This window comes from Patagioenas fasciata, chromosome W (genome assembly GCF_037038585.1).
Source record: "Patagioenas fasciata isolate bPatFas1 chromosome W, bPatFas1.hap1, whole genome shotgun sequence".
NCBI lineage: Eukaryota > Metazoa > Chordata > Aves > Columbiformes > Columbidae > Patagioenas > Patagioenas fasciata.
The window spans coordinates 57,917,092-57,935,682 of record NC_092559.1 but is presented as its reverse complement, the minus strand read 5'-3'; the positions used below and the strand labels follow the sequence as shown (position 1 = coordinate 57,935,682).

General features: G+C 42.7%; 1 pseudogene; it reads left to right on the top strand.

Annotated features, from left to right (window-relative positions):
• Positions 1-17,925, top strand: part of LOC136114545 (soluble lamin-associated protein of 75 kDa-like) — a 28,244-nt pseudogene extending 10,319 nt beyond the window's left edge.
• Positions 17,926-18,591: the final 666 nt, after the last annotated feature.

The window sequence follows — 18,591 nt, the reverse complement described above, 5'->3', positions numbered from 1 at the left end:
AATTGATGGACCACTAAACAAAATAAAACACCTTACCTTCCCCCAAATCAGAAAAAAACATTCCCCAAATTAACTTTTAAATTAGTGCTCCCTATTTTTGTATGTTTTAATGCTAAAATTCTCATGTATTTAAAGCTTACTTGAAACTATATCAGGCACCAGAATATAGATATGGCCACTTGTTTCTGGCCTTCTTAGTACTGGAAGTGAAGCTGAAAAGGTGGCAGAACACCTGGATGCTGGTTATTGCCAGTTCTAGATTACTTATAGCAGCTAAGAAAGAGCAATGTGCATACTTTTATTTTAATGTGTCTACCTCGCACCCACTTCAGAGTATCAAGTGCTTGACCACTGGAATCCTCAGCTAACTTGCAGAAAAAATTGAAATAATGTGGTGGTGGAGAAGAACAAGAGGCAAAAGAACTCTAGGGAGAGGGAGCTCGGACATAAGCAGCCTCTTGTGCTGACTGTGCACGTAACCTGCATTACTGCTGAATCACTAACTTCTGTTTTTTTTCTTCTTGTCTGATTTCTTCTTTTTTTTAATTTTTTCTTTTAAGATAACCCATGGGTTGCCATATTTTATTGCATGCCACAATAAAAATAAGACTACAAAATAGAATACAAGTATAAAAATAAAACTGTCCTGATAAATTTTTGTCAACTACTATAGTGCAGTCCTTTGGGTTTATACATAAAGGGAAAAAAAAACCAAACAAACAAAAAAACAAACACAAAAAACAAAAAAAATCTGTGGACATCTGTTATAAACCGAATGGTTAGGAAAAAACTTGGTAGTGTTGTTTATAACATCAGTTTACTTTCAAGTCTTATCTTCTATGTTAAGGCTAGAAGTAAAATGCAGAAAAAATATTCATGCTTGTAGTAAAGATGATTAAAAAGATTTAATATGTTGAGAGATAAGATACATATAAGTATCTTAAATTAAGAATGGTTATAGCTGCTCTTCTTCATCACTATGAAATAGTGCTTTAGAAAGAAGGTATTTCAATCAAATCAGAAGTTCTTGGAGTAACATTAGCCTTGCTTTTGCTTCATAGGCTGACTCTCAAAAAGGTAAAGAATCAACAGATGTCCATGTAAGCACATCTGAAGGTAAAAATAACTGATTATCAGTATTGTGATTACTGTGGATTAGTAGACTAGCAGGCTCTCTTATTGCTTTCAAGCTTAGCATATTTATCTGCAAAGCGTATAAAAGAAACATGCCTTCCTCTAAGGTGCTGAGGCTCAACTCATAAACATTTTGAGGTCTTTGGATAAAATTGTTATGAGTCTTGGTAAAGAGACTATGCACGTATATTCAGAAAATAAGTACCACAGTGAAAGGTTTTACTTGCACTCAGTTGCTTTAATTAAACTGGGGGGGGGATATGTGCAGATCTTACAGTCTGCATTTGTTCACTTGCATTTATTTTGTTTTTTTTCCCTAAGGCACTGATGTAACTCCTGATTGTGTTTGGACATAAAGCAGTCATTTAAAATGTCCCAGGACAGGAAAAAATAGCCAGGAATCCGAACCTGAAACTTCCCAAGGAAATGAGAAAAATGTTCTTCAGGTGTCAGAAAGCAGGTAAAGGAGCATGTATTTCATTTATTATGTCTTATTTTGTTTCTTGGTCAATCACAAACTGTCTCCCAGTGTGCTAATTAGTATTTATTCTCCTTTTTTCCTACTCTGTTTGAGTGCTTGATTTTAAAATCACTGAAAATAAAGCCTGGTGTGAGAAAGGAAGTTGAGACATCACCTGAAAAGTGCATAAAAATGTCTGGTGTTTCTGAAAGCTCAGTAGATATTGGAAATAACAATAAGAAAACAGTGAGGACTGAGGGTGTATGTACAGGGGAATGTGTCCTGTTATAACTGAGTCTGCATTAAGGTAAAACCATCTATATTCATACAGCATAGTTTCTTGTAATAATATAACTGGACATGTATCCACAAATACTGTGATCTTTGGAGAGGTCCCTTCCTGACCTCTTATTATGGTGGCATATTGCAGTAAAATAAAGCCTGACTGTTTAATTTGGGAGCTGGTTACTGCTTGTCACTTAATAACAAGAGTTACAGGGAGCCACCTGTCTTCAAAGTAAAACCTTTTGTTAAGATAAATTCTGATTTAAAACCATCATATCCAAACTTACATCCTTTAAAAAAAAAAGTCTCAGTTTAAAGAATGTTATTCTGTACAATAACTGTCAAGTGGGGATGTGAAGAATTGTACCACTTGTGTTCTGTAACAGTTCATACAAGATGGGGCCTGAAGTAATAATTTACACTGGCTTTCATCCAGAAAGCAGAGCTGTGGCTATTTAAAATAAATAAATAAATAGCTTCTTCTTCCCCTTCCTGTGTGTGGGTATATGTACACTTACAGACACACACTGCTTCTCTCTGTGTCTCATTCTCTTAAACAAATAAAAAAACCCAAAATAACCCTCACACCCAACAAACAAACAAAAAAACCCACAAACCCTCTTTTCGGGAACTGAAGATGACGTGATTCTTTTCTAGGAAATTCCTCAAACTTGTTCGATTAGGCTTCTTTAAACAGATAAAATTAGGTTTTGGTGGTGGTTTCTTTTTCTCTTGTGTGTTTGTGTGGTGTGTGTGGGTGTTTTGTTGTGGGTTTTTTCTTTCTTTTTTTCTTCTGTGAGGCTGAGTTCTTCAGCTAGCTACAGCCTAATTCCTGTATTCAAATTGCTCTGTGGAACTACAGAGATGCAGAATTGCTGCCCTATGGTGGTTCAGAACAGGCCAAATGGCATGGTTTGACTCTGCCACAGGTTGAGAAATTCTTTGCTGTTAATAACTGGCTAGTTTGTATGTGAGAGGACTAGCTTTTGGGCTTTTTTGGTGACGTCAACAAGGTACCACTACTCCTGAACAAGATGTGTTATATGGTGCTCAGGAGCAGAGCTATAGTGAATCCTGATGGCAACAGGGCAGGATATTAGCTTGGTTCTTCCCTTACACACACATTAGCAAATGCGGCAAGGTCGTCTTTCTGTTAGGGACTTTCTCCTCGCCTTCATCTCAAGACTGGCACCTGGGATGAAACCCCTCAGTACTGCTTTTTTTTATGAGATTGTGAAGCAGTCTCCCGCAAATATATTGCGTATACTTTAACTTATTAGGTGTTAGCCGGTTTTAGATGTATTTAGTTTTCTGAATTCATATTTCCTATGGCAAGTAAGTGATATAGCAGTTCAAAATTGGTAACAAAGTAATTTCCCTGCTGCTGAGATCACCAACACTACGTATTAATCTAAAAGACTTAAAGGATATATCTTAATACCTTCTGCAGGCTGGAATTTCCTGCCCACACATTTGAAAGCCCTGAAGACTTGGTAAAAGAACCTGAGGAGAATGCTGTTGACAATGAGGAAATGACTTGAAAATGAGGAACAAACTATATCAGAAATGGAGTTACATGCATCACTTCCTGTGAAATGGAGTGAGAAGGAGGTGAGTCAGATCTGATACCGATAGCAGATAAAAAATTTGGAATACAACTACAGTTTATTAAGTATGGTCTTTGCTGCCTTGATCCATGTGACTATCAATTCTTTGATTTTTGTACTGATGCTTTGTTGAGAAGTATATATGAGAAGCTAAAGCTAGTATAGAATTAGTATCAGGAAATATTCTTTTACTTATTTTGAATTATAGAGTTTATAGGATCACAGTATCACAGTATGTTTAGGATTGGAAGGGACCTCAAAAGATCATCTAGTCCAATCCCCCTGCTGGAGCAGGAACGCCTAGGAGAGGTCGCACAGGAATGTGTCCAGGCGGGCTTTGAATGTCTCCAGGGAAGGAGACTCAACAACCTCCCTGGGCAGCCTGTTCCAGTGCTCTGTCACCCACACTGAGAAGAAGTTCTTTCTCAAATTTAAGTGGAACCTCTTGTGTTCCAGCTTGATCCCATTGCCCCTTGTCCTATCATTGTTTGCCACTGAGAAGAGCCTGGCTCCATTCTCATGGCACTCACCCTTTATATATTTATAAACATTAATAAGGTCACCCCTCAGTCTCCTCTTCTCCAAACTAAAGAGCCCCAGCTCCCTCAGCCTTTCTTCATAAGGGAGGTGCTCCACTCCCTTAATCATCTTTGTTGCCCTACGCTGGACCCTCTCCAGCAGTTCCCTGTCCTGGAACTGAGGGGCCCAGAACTGGACACAATATTCCAGATGGGGTCTCACCAGGGCGGAGTAGAGGAGAAGGAGGACCTCTCTCGATCTACTGACCACCCCCCTTGTAATACACCCAAGGATGCCATTGGCCTTCCTGGCCACAAGGGCACAGTGCTGGCTCATGGTCATCCTGTTGTCCACCAGGACCCCCAGGTCCCTTTCCCCTACACTGCTCTCTAATATGTAATTTCCCAACCTATACTGGAACATGGGGTTGTTCCTGCCCAGATGCAGGACTCTACACTTTCCCTTGTTAAATTTCATCAGGTTATTCCCCACCCAACTCTCCAGCCTGTCCAGGTCCCGCTGGATGGCAGCACAGCCTTCTGGCGTGTCAGCCACTCCTCCCAGCTTAGTGTCATCAGCAAACTTGCTGATAGTACACTCAATTCCCTCATATAAATCATTAGTGAATATATTGAATAATATTGGCCCCAGTACTGACCCCTGAGGCACTCCACTAGATACTGGCCTCCAACTGGACTCCGCACCATTGACCACCACTCTCTGGCTTCTCTCTTTAAGCCAGTTTGCAACCCACCTCACTACTCTGTTGTCTAGACCACACCTCCTCAATTTAGCTGTGAGGATGCTGTGAGGGACTGTGTCAAAGGCTTTACTGAAGTCAAGGTAGACCACATCCACCGCTCTGCCATCATCCATCCACCTTGTTACATTCTCATAAAAGGCTATGAGGTTGGTCAAGCATTACTTACCCTTGGTAAAGCCATGCTGACTGCCCCTAATGACTCTCTTATCCCTGATATGCCTTCAGATGACATCAAGGGCAAGCTGTTCCATTACTTTCCCAGGGACAGAGGTGAGGCTGACCGGTCTATAATTACCCGGGTCCTCCTTCTTGCCCTTTTTGAAGACTGGAGTGACATTTGCTTTCCTCCAATCCTCGGGCACCTCTCCTGTTTCCCAAGACTTGGCAAAAATGATGGAGCACCCACCTCATTCATCAGTGGGCCTACATTGCCTCTGGTATTAGTTTTATCTGCTACGTATTTGAAAAAGTTCTTCTTGCTGTCCTTGACCCCTCTCGCCAGCTCTAATTCGAAGGAGGCCTTGGCTATCCTAGCTGCCTTCCTACATCCTCTAACAGCAGCCTTATATTCCTCCCAAGTGGCCAGCCCCTGCTTCCATGACCTGTAAACTCTCCTCTTCTGCTTAAGCATACCCAACAGATCCCTATTCAACCACACAGGCCTTCTGGTTCCCTTCCTCGACTTCCTACGTGTGGGGATGCTCTGATCCTGAGCATGGAAGAAGCAATCTCTGAATGCAATCCAGCTCTCTTGGGCCCCTTTTCCTTCAAGCAGTCTTGCCCATGGGATTTCCCCCAGCAATTGCTTGAAAAGGCCGAAATTAGCCCTGCCAAAGTCCAGGGTTGCAATTCTACTTGCTATTCTGTTCCTGCCACACGAGATGCTGAACTCCACCATCTCGTGGTCACTGCAACCCAGGCAGCCCTCAACCTTTACTGCTTCGACCAGACCCTCTTTGTTAGTGAGGATGAGATCCAGCAGTGCACCTCTCCTAGTTGGCTCCTCCACCATCTGCATGAGGAAGTTATCATCAATGCGCTGGAGGAACCTCCTGGACTGTGGCTGGCTGGCTGAATGGTCCTTCCAGCAAACATCTGGGAAGTTAAAATCACCCACAACAACCAGGGCCTGTGACTGTGAGGCCACTCTCAGCTGCGCATAGCAGGCCTCATCAACTTCCTCAGTCTGATCTGTTGGCCTGTAATAGACACCTACAACCGGATCACCCCTGCCAGCCTGTCCCTTGATCCTGACCCATACACTCTCAACTTGTTCCTCATCCACTCCTGGGCAGAATTTAGTACATTGCAGTTGCTCTCTCACATAGAGAGCAACTCCACCACCATGCCTGGCTGGCCTGTCTTTCCTGAAAAGGGCGTAGCCACCCATGACCACATTCCAGTCATGTGAACTGTCCCACCACGTTTCTGTGATTGCCACCAGATCATAATCTCCCGACCGAACATAGGATTCTAACTCCTCCTGCTTATTCCCCATGCTGCGCGCATTGGTGTACAGGCATTTCAGGGAGCGAGCAGAGCACACCAATTTCTCCCTAGGGGCACAGGAGGCCACCCGGTCCTCATCCATTTTAGAATGCTGCCCCACTGGGGCAAGCCCAGCTATAACCCCATCCCCCTTCGAGCCTAGTTTAAAGCTCTCCAAATGAGCCCAGCTAATTCCTGCCTCAGCATCCTTTTGCTCCTGTGAGATAAGCCTTTCCCGCATAACACTGTCTGGACTGGAGTCTTATAAAACCAGTCATTATCAAAAAAACCAAAGCCCTGCCTGTAGCACCAGTCTTGGAGCCAACCATTTAGAGACTGAATTTTCCCATTCCACCCCACATCGTCACTTGAAGAGGGAAGGAGCGAAGAGAAGATCACTTGAGCCCCTGAGTCTTTCACCATCCTTCCCAAGACCTTGAAATCGTTCTTCATTCCCCTCAGACTATGGGAAGCAGCTTCCTCCCCATCTGTCTGGAAGACCAGCAGCGGGTAGTAGTCTGTCGGGTGCACCAGTCTGGGGAGCTCTCTAGCAATATCCTTGATCCGGGCTCCAGGTAGACTACAGACTTCCCTAAGATGAGGGTCAACCCTGCATATTGGGCCCTCTGTTCCTTTCAGAATGGAATTTCCTATTACAATCACCCTTCTTTCTTTCTTACTGGAGGCAGTCTTAAGTTGTGTAGTCAACCGCCTCTTCCTATGTGATCTTGTAGGCAGGCTTAGCACCACCTCCTCACCTACCTCTTCTTCAAGATCCAGGGCCTCAAACCTATTACAGAGGGGCACCTGGAGAGGCGAAGCAGGCAGGGAGGGGGGCTGCCCGTGATGCCGAATTGGAATACGCTTCCAACCCTCGTCTTCTTTTAGGTCACTTACCTCTGCTCGAGAGTGACAAGGGTGGGGCCGTCTCAGGACCTCCGCCTCTCTGTCTGAGAGGGCAGGAGGTCCATCTCCTTTTTTGGGGGTACCTCCCTGGGGCCTTTCCGACTGGCACGTCAGGGTATTACTCCACCAGTCGATCTGGCATGTCAGGGTATTACTCCACCAGTCGATCTCCCTTTCGCACTCCCTGATGGACCTCAGCGTCTCAACCTCCTCCTTAAGCTTCACAACCATGTCGAGCAGATCTTGCACCTGCTCACACCTCACACAAGTAGAGTGCTGGCCTCCCTCCTCCGGCAGCAGCAGGCTCTGGCACTCCTTGCAGCCAGAGACCTGAACAGCCACCGTTCGGGACAGAACCTCAGTCTGCGTTGCCACAGTCTTTTTGAGACATGCTCTCCTTCTGGAGGCGACCATGGTCATCAGCAGTCTGGGACGCTGGCAATAAGTCGGAGGGAATGACAAGCAACAAGTGCCCTCTGCGCCCCGCTGCACAAGCTGCCACACCTGCTGCACAAGCTGCCACACCCGCTGCACAAGCTGGTGGCTCCTCTCTGCACCTGGTGGGCAGGATCTTCAGTAAGGTAAATTTCTAGCTTGTCTATCAACCCAATTTTCTTTATTGATTTGTCCTTGTCGTGGTTTAACCCAAGCTAGCAATACAACCACGATAGCTGCTCACTCATCCCCCTCCCCAGCCTCCCAAATAGGGGAGAGAATCGAAAGGGAAGATACAAAGTTGGACTGAGATAGACACAGTTTAATAATATAACAAAATACTAATATACTGCTAGTAAATATATATGTAAAATAGAAATAGAATATAAAATACAAGACATTCGATGCAATTCCTCACTAACTCCATCAACACCAAGCAGCCAGTCCCAGGAAGCAGCACCTGGTCTCGAACAGCTGATCCCAGAGAGAGAAAAGAGGAAAAAGGCAGGAAAGGCCCAGAGACCTCCGCAAAACAGCAGCATGGCAAAGGCCGATCTAAATGTCCTGAACAGAACTCCCCTGGCTCTGACAAAGAGAGCAAAGAAAGCCAAGAAGCGAGAGAGATACCGGAAGATCATGACTCTCCTTAAATATGAAGCATGACGCTAATGGGATGGAATACTCTTATTGATCAGTCTGGATGTCAGTCAAGCTCTGCCCTATCTATGCCCCCCTTGCTCGCTGCCTCACACCTGTGGGCAGAGCGCTCAGAATGTCCTTGGCTCTCAAACCAGAGCAATTAAAACATTAACTCTGTTCTGGGGCATTATCTCTTGTTCTCAAACAAAGTCCAAATAATGAGCATGCTAGCTATGAAAAAGAAAGGTTTCTAACTGCACGAAGAAAATGAACTCATTTTCTGTCAAACCAACACAGTCCTACCCAAATATTGTGGAGAACAAAAAGCTAATAGCTGGTATGCTTCAGTAACTACTGTTGACTCTTTTATTTGTCCCCTTAAAGCCTGCCTGCTTTGATTTTTAAATCTAACTTGTATCTACAAATACTTGTTACCAGCTTGAATTAAAATCCCGGAGTACCCTCTGTGTCTAGTGATACCTCCAGGGTTTTATGTTTTTACTGACTGGTGAGAAAGGGGATTTGTTAAGGTTTCAAGGAAGGACTGCAGCATGTATGCTTATGAGATGCATAAAAACTACTCAGCTTCATTCCTAACAGTGTAAGCCATGGTCAAAAACTTCGTGCAGGTGACAACATCAAGCTAATATGAGGGTTAAGTAGTTGGATAGTGTATGGGGATATAGCGGAAGATTTGGCGAGGAGGTTAGTTAAATGTAAATACGCTCAAGTGACTTGCACCTGTCTGTAGAAAAAGCACACACATCACACTAATTGTCTTACTGACCTTGTGTGCTTGATGAGTAGAAGCTCTGTGTTAGATAACACAGGCCTGGGAGAAACTCTGGGCACCTTATCACTGTGTCTGAGATTCCTGCTTTGTTGTGAGAAAGAGCGGGAGGCTGCGCCTGCCTGAAGCCGTGAAATACAGGCGAGCTCAACAGGCCCAGTGATCTTCCAGCAGGGCTGAACTGACCAGCGCCTGCGTCCCCGTTTGTGTCACCTCTGCCTGGGAGCTCAGGTGTGGCTTCGGAGATCCCCCAGTAGAGAGGTAACTAAAATAAAACTTGCTCTTTGCAAATGCATCCGTGGCCTCTGGCTTTTCTTGCAATGTGCCTGCGTATGTGCACACAGATAGCTACTCTAAACTGCGCCGCCTTAGTAATTTCTAGGTACCTGAGCTAGCTGCATCTCAGATTAAGCTGCAAATTTAGATCTCAGATACACCCACTGGTGTTTGGGAACAATAATTGGGCATAATCTTGACTTAAAAATGTGATTTTTAGGAAACTCCATCTGAACCTCTTAGCAGTGAAGTAACAGTAGAAATTGATAAAACCTCACTTATGGCTGAAGAGGAAACAGCAAATGAAGTTCTAGGTGGTGAATCAAAATGGCATTCTGTGAGTCAAGAAGAACCCTTAACATTGTTCCATTAATCCTTGAGTCTCCAGCAAAACCTTCAGATGACACTGTGTCAGAGGTAAGAGAACTGAAACAAAAAGTTAAGTTGGTTTAACAATCATATGAAATTCTTGGGAGAAGCAATTATTAGGCCAGATGATGTAAATCCATAAACAGAATATACTAATTTTTTTGTTCTAATATGCAGAAGTAGGGCATATAAGTATGTGATACTGAAAATAAAGATACGTTGCTCCTGTTTGCCTTGGCATTAATGAAACAGCTATTTCTCACCAAAATATTAGTTGGATATGAGTCAAAAGCCACGTCCTTACTAGTAATTTTGCCCTGGTGAAGTGTACAAGCAATTAATGAATGGTAAAATACCTTTCTAGAACATAGATTTTACTGGGTTCTGTTTATAGTGCAAAAGCAGATTGTTATATGCTAGCAAAATGATAATTGTATTTGTCTAAAATACCTTTATTTTTTTCCCTGGGATTTGTCACAGATAAGTGATTTAGGGTCCTGCTTGCTGCAGAACAGTGTTTAGATAACTTAAAGAAAGGTGCGACTCGATGGAGTCCGATGGCAAGGTTCAATCTATTACTCACTGCATGGAGGAAATATGCTAAGCAGAATTGGGTGAGAGTTGTTTCAGAGTGATTTATACTGGGACAGGAGATGCGAAAGGGTAGGAGGCGGCCCTCCTGTTGAGTCACAATGTTCAGAATGGACCCCCTTGCTTTCTAAACTCCTCAGAGTTTAAGGGAAAACAGGTAAGGGATTACACGTGTTTACAGCCAGAGAACTGTGTGTGCACACCTGATTCTTTTATATCACTTGGTTAGGATTTCAAAGGTTCATTATTCTGCATATCAACCCCTCTAGGGGTCTGGTGTCAGGTCACTCCAAAGTCTGGATCCTAGGTCTCTCAAAATTAGCTCTCAGGCAGAAAGTAATTTAATGGAGTAGTACAGCAGCAGGGTTGGCTTGAACTGGGTGCCTTCACAGAGGTGCTGAGCTGAGCATAGAAGTTCCTGGGTAATTATACCTTTACAGACTGTTTACCCTCCCCTCACACAATGATTCAGTCCAATAGTATTTGAGTCTGGGGTCTTCTTGCTTCTCATTGGATTCTTTCACTGTCTTCAGACAGGCCCTTGTTTCGTTTAGCTGCAGACATTGTTGATAGTCCAAAGCAGCTTTGTGCTGACTTTGAAAGTGTTATTCTGTCTGAATGAATCCTGTTTTTCTCAGTAAAGTGCATAGCAGGCCTTATCTTGCAGATGGTGTTGATGGTTTGTAGCTGCTATGTTTTCATTAAGTAGATACAAGTTTGGTGAATATGAGTGAAACTTCACAACATACAGTTTAAGATTTCAGCAAATTTAGTTTACTTAGTAATGTGAAGCAGAGAGTATATTAAAAATCACACAGCCTCATAATTCAAAGTGATTAATTCTATTTAAAACACATTTACTTAAACTAAATGATTAATATAAAGCTTAAATTGGACTCATCCAATGATCTGTGAGTAGTAAAAGATCATTGCCCCACAGCCATGCTTGTCTAGCAGAGAGAGCTCCAAGTAGGCTCACACCGGCTGTCTTCTTTAAGGAATAAAGTGGTTGGCTTGTAGTCAAACCGCATACAGTGGGAAAGGCATGCATGAGACTCCTTGCACCCACAACTCTTTGGCATTCAGTGTGCTGTTCTGCTTCCTTGTGGGTTTCCTAAAGGGAGTTCTTAGCCTGGCTACAGCTTCCTTTACCTCCTTTAGAGCCTGTACCAAACTGCTGCTGGTTTGATTGGGGGCGGGGGGGGTCAAGTATGTCTGTGGCAGGATTAATTTCAGAATGTTTTTACTGTACGTGAATAATCCGTTGAATAATTTGAAAATAGGAGAGCAACTCTGGATACCAAATGCAGTTCACAAAATAGACTTGTGCAAAAAGGAGGGGAGGACTGGTTTGTTGACTGAGCATATAGTTATGCTGAACGCCAAAATAGCTCGTGAGATGGCTAGCTGGGGGCAGTAGTTGTTCAGCCTCTAGCATCTTCACTTAATTATCCCTTTGATTGTTTTGGCACCCTTCCCCCTGCAGGTTTTAAATGCATATGATTCAGAAGTGCTGACTTGCAGCGATTAGAAATGACGCATACTGGGACGCAGACAGAGATTCACGCGGAGGCAGAGATCTTGTTCAGGAAAAAAGGCACAGAGCCTGGCCAAGTGGAGAGCTGGCCTAGGCCTAGTCTGCCACCTTTATTCACCAGTGACAAGTTATAGGATTTACAGGACTAAGATGTTTACAAAAGGTGTTTTTTCCACTAGTTGTTATTAAGAACACATTGAACTCATGTGATGTTTGTCTCACGTGTTTTTCCACTCATTCACAGACCCGGACCAAGGACATTCACACATCCCATGCACTTGGGGGCGGTTATCCGGCCCGAGATACCATTCTCACAAGTCTGGGCTATAACTTTTTACGATTATGAGAAAGGTACTTCAAAGTAATCTGTCCAAGGCCCTTTATATATTATTATGTTAGTATTATGTCTTTGACCGTCCAGATGGTCATGTTAGTATTGATCTTCCTTTATCATCCAGCTGGCTGGAATTACACGTCTTGCTTTCCCACATCTTACTTTCCAACATTTCCCCCTTGTTTGTTTTAAACATCAGGTTCTCAATGAGCGCAGTAAGGACCCTGGCTTTTTTGTTCTTGTCATTCTGTATCATTCTCCAGATGATTCGAAGGACTACAAGAAAAAAAAACATCACACAACCCTATCCAATTCCCACAAAAACCCATATATGCAGATTGAGAGCTGAAAATGAAGTTTTAGGGTCTAATCACTTTATGCTATTAGATAATGTTAGCCATTTTGTCTCACAGTCCTAATTTTTACAAACTATGTAATTACTTTGCAGAGTACTGGCTAAATCCTAAATCAGGCCTTGTACATTAACTAAGACTGTTATTTTACTTTGTGTCACTCATAAACACTAGAATTCAGTTTCAACGGTATTACACATCTTCAGCACTCTGCTAACAGAAAATACAGGTTCAGATATCAGCTAAGGCGATTACTGTTATGATATTGTATTTAAATAATGAGGATCCACAACGTGCATGTAGTCACTCACAAGAAACAAAACTAGAGGCCTTTTACTTCAGGGTACTCACAAGAAACAGTCACTCACTCAAATAAAGAAGTGAGGCGTCATTAATCCCAGCAAGTTTCCTTAGATGGTGTTCCTGTCTAAGGAAAGGACTCCAGTTCACAGACTCGCAGCTCCGAGAAGACCGCTCAAAGGGTGTCTTCAGTGGGAACCCTGTTTCATTGTTTGGCCAGATGTGGTTGTGGGCATTACAACATAGTCCAGAAGCTTCTCAGCTAGTCTGGGCACCTCCTTTGTTAAGGACCCTGTCAATTGACCGAGGGTCCCACCCCTCCTGACCCATCAGTTGGTAGAGGTGTTTATTGACAACACCTTGGTACCATTCTAGGTGTATGTATGTGGGGACAGGCACAGTGGGGCACAGAAGGTGCTAAAGAGCCATCAACCTCCTAATTGAAAGCTCCAGATTTCAGGGGAATGTGTAACTGCCTCACAATCCAGCCTGTGATCACAGTCATCTGACAAACTACTGTGGAGTGGTGGTGCAGTCACCTCTTTCCTCCAAAGTCAAAAGGGGGCATTCTGTTGGTGAGTTTGAATGCCCACTGTGGATCATCATACCTTATGTGTCATTTTCTTGTTGCAAATCAACCTACAATAGAACAGAATAATACAAATTACAGCAATTACAGTTATTAAAAACTATTGGAGAAAGCTGGTTAGCTATACTAATAAGGAAAACAAATGCATTGAAAGTTTTTTTTGCCAGTTAGTCCCCAGTCCAAATAATGTAAATCTGTATCATTCTGATATGCTAGTGCCTCTTCCTTTGGTCTCTTCTGTTTCTTTGTTGCCCTCTGCTGCAGGGACAGATGCTGTATCTCTGGCATTAGGTCCTGTGTCGTGTTTGTTCAACTCGTAGAAAGGTTTAACATATTTTGCAGGAAGCCACTTTGGTCCTGTTGGAAGAACACAAGCATACCCCCTCCCCCAGGTGATTAACTCTACAGGCCCTTGCCACTGACTGTTGTGCAGGGGATCCCAGTATAAAACCTTTGGCCTCTGAGACAGTGAATCTGGAACACGGAAGTGTTTTTTCCACTGCTGCAATAGAGGAGGGAGGCATAGTATGATTCAAAAAATTTAAAGTATATGTTGCATTGTCTAATTGTTCCTGAGGTGTCGTATTCCCCCTTTTTTGTTTTAATAACTTCCGTTTCAGTGTGAAGTGCACCTGTTCAATGATAGCCTGTCCAGTGGGAGAATGTGGAATACCTGTGACATGAGCAACACCTCATTGCTGTAAAAAATATTGCGTGGATCTAGCAGTGTATCCAGGACCATTGTCAGTTTTAATCTGTTGTGGCACTCCCAGTATAGCAAAACAACAGGTCCAGTGACGCTGAACATCTCTGCTTTTCTCACTTGTATGCACAGGTGCACAAAGCGTACCTGAAAAAATATCTATAGAAACATGTACATATTTCAAAGGGCCAAAAGATGAAACGTGTAACATTAGACTGCCAAATGTCATTAGCTGAGAGTCCGTGAGGGTTAACTCCATGGGAGGGCGAGCTTGTAATCAGACCTTGACATTCCGGGCAAGAGCGCACTATGTCTCTCGCTTGCTCGAGAGTGAGACCAAACATCTTTTTTGAGGCAGCAGCATTCCAATGGAGGAAAGCATGTGAAGCCCTGGCAGACTGGAAGCAGACTGTAGCTACAGTATAAGAATCCGCAACTGCATTGCTTTCAGTTATGGGACCTGGTCAAGTTGTATGAGAGCGTATATGAGTAACAAACAGTGGGTGTTTACGAAGCTGTAATGCAGTTTGCAATGATACAAACATATCAAAAAAGTTGCTGTTGTGAGATTTCCTTAAGAAAAGTGGAGGGGATGCGCTGTAGGACCTTGACTACGTACTCAGAATCACAAACCAAATTTAGAGGTTCCTCCCTAAAAAGCTCTAAGGCATGCAAAACTGCACCAATTTCCAATAATTGGGTTGAGCCTTCAACAATTTTAACAGAATGATGCCAGTCATTATCTTCACACCAGATCACTACAGCTTTATGAGACTTCTCTGAACCATCAACAAAAATTGTACGAGCATTTGGGAAAGGACTGAATACAAATACGGTCTGTGATCTGATATCAAAGACATGCAGATTTTGAAGCAATTTACATTTAGGCATGCTAAAAGATATGCTGTTAAGAAAATCAGCTAGCGCAATTTGCAAGGACAGAGATTGTGAATAAAAAAAAAATCAAAATCTGCTTTCACAAAAGGTACATATATGACAGATGGATCATGGCCTACTAAAACCTGAATCTGTTCTCTGCCTTTTTTGATCAGAGTAACAATCAATTCCAGGGGCTCAGTAATAGTTTTACGAAAAGAATTGGGAAAAAAAATCCATTCCAAGTATATCAGTCTGTTTGCATTCTCATCATACTGTCCCACAGGTTGTTTCTATGTTGTAGCTGTAAATAGACAAATCTGCAAGTCCAATCGAATGCAGTCAGCCTGTAAGGTTGTCATAAATTTATTCATCAAAGTTTCTAACTCCATTTTGGCTGTCATATTTATTGGATATTGCTTTCCCTTACTGGATCGAAGTCCTGTTTCAGATCTATCAGTGTAGTATTTGCTTTACCAATACTTTGGTTGCCCATACTAGTGGAAATACGGCATCCAAAATTTCCTTGGAGATTTCTCACTTGCAACAAGCAGATCTGCAGGATCCAAGCAGCTTCTTGTGGGACATGCAACTAAACAGAATTCTCAGAAAAACGTTATTTGAGCTTACAATTTACTTAACAAATCTTGACCCAAGAGAGGTATAGGGCTTTCTGGCAAATACAAGAATTCAGCTGTTAAAACTTTGTTCCAAATTTAGCATTCCATTGATTTCAAAAAATGGTCTTTCTTTCCCACAATCTGAAAAACTATCATGGTGAATTTATTAAGAAGTCTTTTACAACTAGTTACCACAAGATAAGTCTATTAAAAGATTTTTGATTTAATTTCCCAGTTTCATTAGAACTATGGATCTGCTAGGGATGCCTTTAAATTTCACCCTCAGACTGCTCCATTCAGTATTACAACATTGCTGTAGTGAGGGGAGAGAAAACCCCCCTTTAACCCTTTCACCGCTGTAAAAGCAGGCAGCCAGGTTTTTCCTTTTCTTTCTCTTCTTGCTGCAGTTCAGATACAGACAAGGCCACGCAGGTGCCGTTAATTGCTGGTGCTAAGTGGGAGCTGCCTGGGAGCTGAGTTTATCTTGCAGCTTGACACAGGCCTGAAATTTATGTTCAAACAGTACATCACAGGCCTGGGATATTTTGCTTTTTTATTTTCCCATTTCATTCCAGCCATAATACACTCTATATATACACTCTTGGGCCGGATAACCTCCCCCAAGTGCATGGGATGTGTGAATGTCCTTGGTCCGGGTCTGTGAATGAGTGGAAAAACAAGTGAGACAAACATCACATAAGTTTAGTGTGTTCTTAATAGCAATTAGTGGAAAAACACCTTTTTGTAAACATCTTAGTCAAGGCCTGTACCTATAAATCCTATAAATTGTCAATGGTGAATAAAGAAGAAGGCAACCTAGGCCTAGGTCAGCTCTCTGCTTGGCCAGGCTCTGTGCTCCTTCCTGAACAAGATCTCTGCCTCTGCGTGAATTTCTGTCTGTGTCCTGGTATGCGTTGTTCCTAATTGCTGCATGTAGCTGTTCCCCAACCTGTTTCCAAATTTTACTGTCAAACATCCCCTCACTTGGAAACCAAGCACAATTCTCTCTCACCCATACCAGGAGCGAAGCTACCTGCTTCTCAGAAATATGATACCCAGAAGAACGTAATAGCTGCAGTAAAACCTGCAAGTACAATTTATGTTCCTGAGAAGTGGCTTGCCCCATACTAACGCAATCCCGCAGCGCTCTCGTTCAACGAGGACTGGTTGTCCCTATCTATACCGTAGGGATTAATGTGGCCACAAATAAAAATTACTCAACCGTCGGATTGCGTGGTTGCCCCCATACACACTGCTCGATGAAGAATTTCCAGGTGTCACACACTCACACAGGGCACCATTTGCAGCGATAAGAAATAATGCATACCGGGACACAGACAGAGATTCACACAGAGGCAGAGATCTCGTTCAGGAAAAAAGGCACAGAGCCTGGCCAAGCAAAGAGCTGACCTAGGCCTAGGCTGCTTTCTTTATTCACCATTGACAATTTATAGGATTTACAGGACTAAGATGTTTACAAATGTGTTTTTCCACTAATTGTTATTAAGAACACACTGAACTCAGGTGATGTTTGTCTCACTTGTTTTTCCACTCATTCACAGACCAGGCCCAAGGACATTCACACATCCCATGCACTTGGGGGCGGTTATCCGGCCCGAGATACCATTCTCACAAGTCTGGGCTATAACTTTTTACGATTATGAGAAACGTACTTCAAAGTAATCTGTCCAAGGCCCTTTATATATTATTATGTTAGTATTATGTCTTTGACCGTCCAGATGGTCATGTTAGTATTGATCTTCCTTTATCATCCAGGTGGCTGGAACCACACATCTTGCTTTCCCACATTTTACTTTCCAACACTGACTGAAGAAAGCACATCATTAGAGAAGGAGGGCACTGAAGAACACCACCAAGAATCTGAAAAGAAATCGTCATCCAGTGAAAATGCAGCTGCTTCAGCACCCAAGGAAGAACCCTCTGACAATGGCCTGCCTACCTCTATGGTAATTGAAGCAGCAAAAGAATCTGTTTCTGAAAATGTACATCCTAAAATAGCTTCCTCAGTGGAACATTAAAATGAAGAAGCAGGGCACAACTCACAGGAGGCCCCTGTTGCTTTGAGTCAGAGCTCTTTGATAGTGGTTGAACTCAAGGGTGTTTCTTTTCAGCAGCCTTCTGGACAGGAAATACAGAAGAACTGGTTGGAAGAACACTTGGAAGAATCTACTGAGCATATGAATCAGTACACGCAGACAGTGGCAGAGCAGGCTACTGACAGCAGCTCTGAGGAAGCAGAAATTGAGGTACCCGTTGTAGATCGGAGAAATTTGTGAAGAAAGACCAAAGGTTACAAAAGTCCACCCAAGAAAAAAGGAAAGCTGGCTTAAAGATGAAATACTGATTGTTAATCTATTTGTAAGGAAGTTATTATTTTGTGTAAAACACTAGGGTATAACTAAAGCATATGGGATACATGTGTTTATTGGGTTGGACTTCCTTTTGGGATTCATCACCTTTCTTCAAGTTTTCTTGAATTTTTAACCACTAGACATTGAGCTTCATCAGAGTATGAAAGTAAATAGCCAATCTCCTCCTTTTATAAAGGATACATGCTGAATAAATACAGTTGTGCTAGCAAAGGGAACAGTGTATATTTGAGGTAGCAGTCTTAGAAGAAAAATGAAGTGTGAAATCCTGGCACTACTAAGATTCCTTAAATTACCATAGACTTCCATGAGGCCAGACATCACTCTAGCATTTGTTTAATAACCTTGTGTTCTCTACTGTGGGAAGAAGCAGAACAAGAAAAATCCTCCTTTGCTTCTTGTTCCCTCCCCATGGACTTTCTCAGATGAGATTAGAAGAATGTAAGATTCTGTAATTGTAGGTCTCAAAATATATAAGAAGGTATAACTCAGTAGATCAAAGTAACATAAGCAGTATCTGTCTTTCACGAGAATCAGACTGGAGAGAATTGATTCCGCTTCTGATTCCCAACTACTATTTGCTAATCGCTTGAAACAGCATCAATGCAGTATCTGCCATAGCACGCT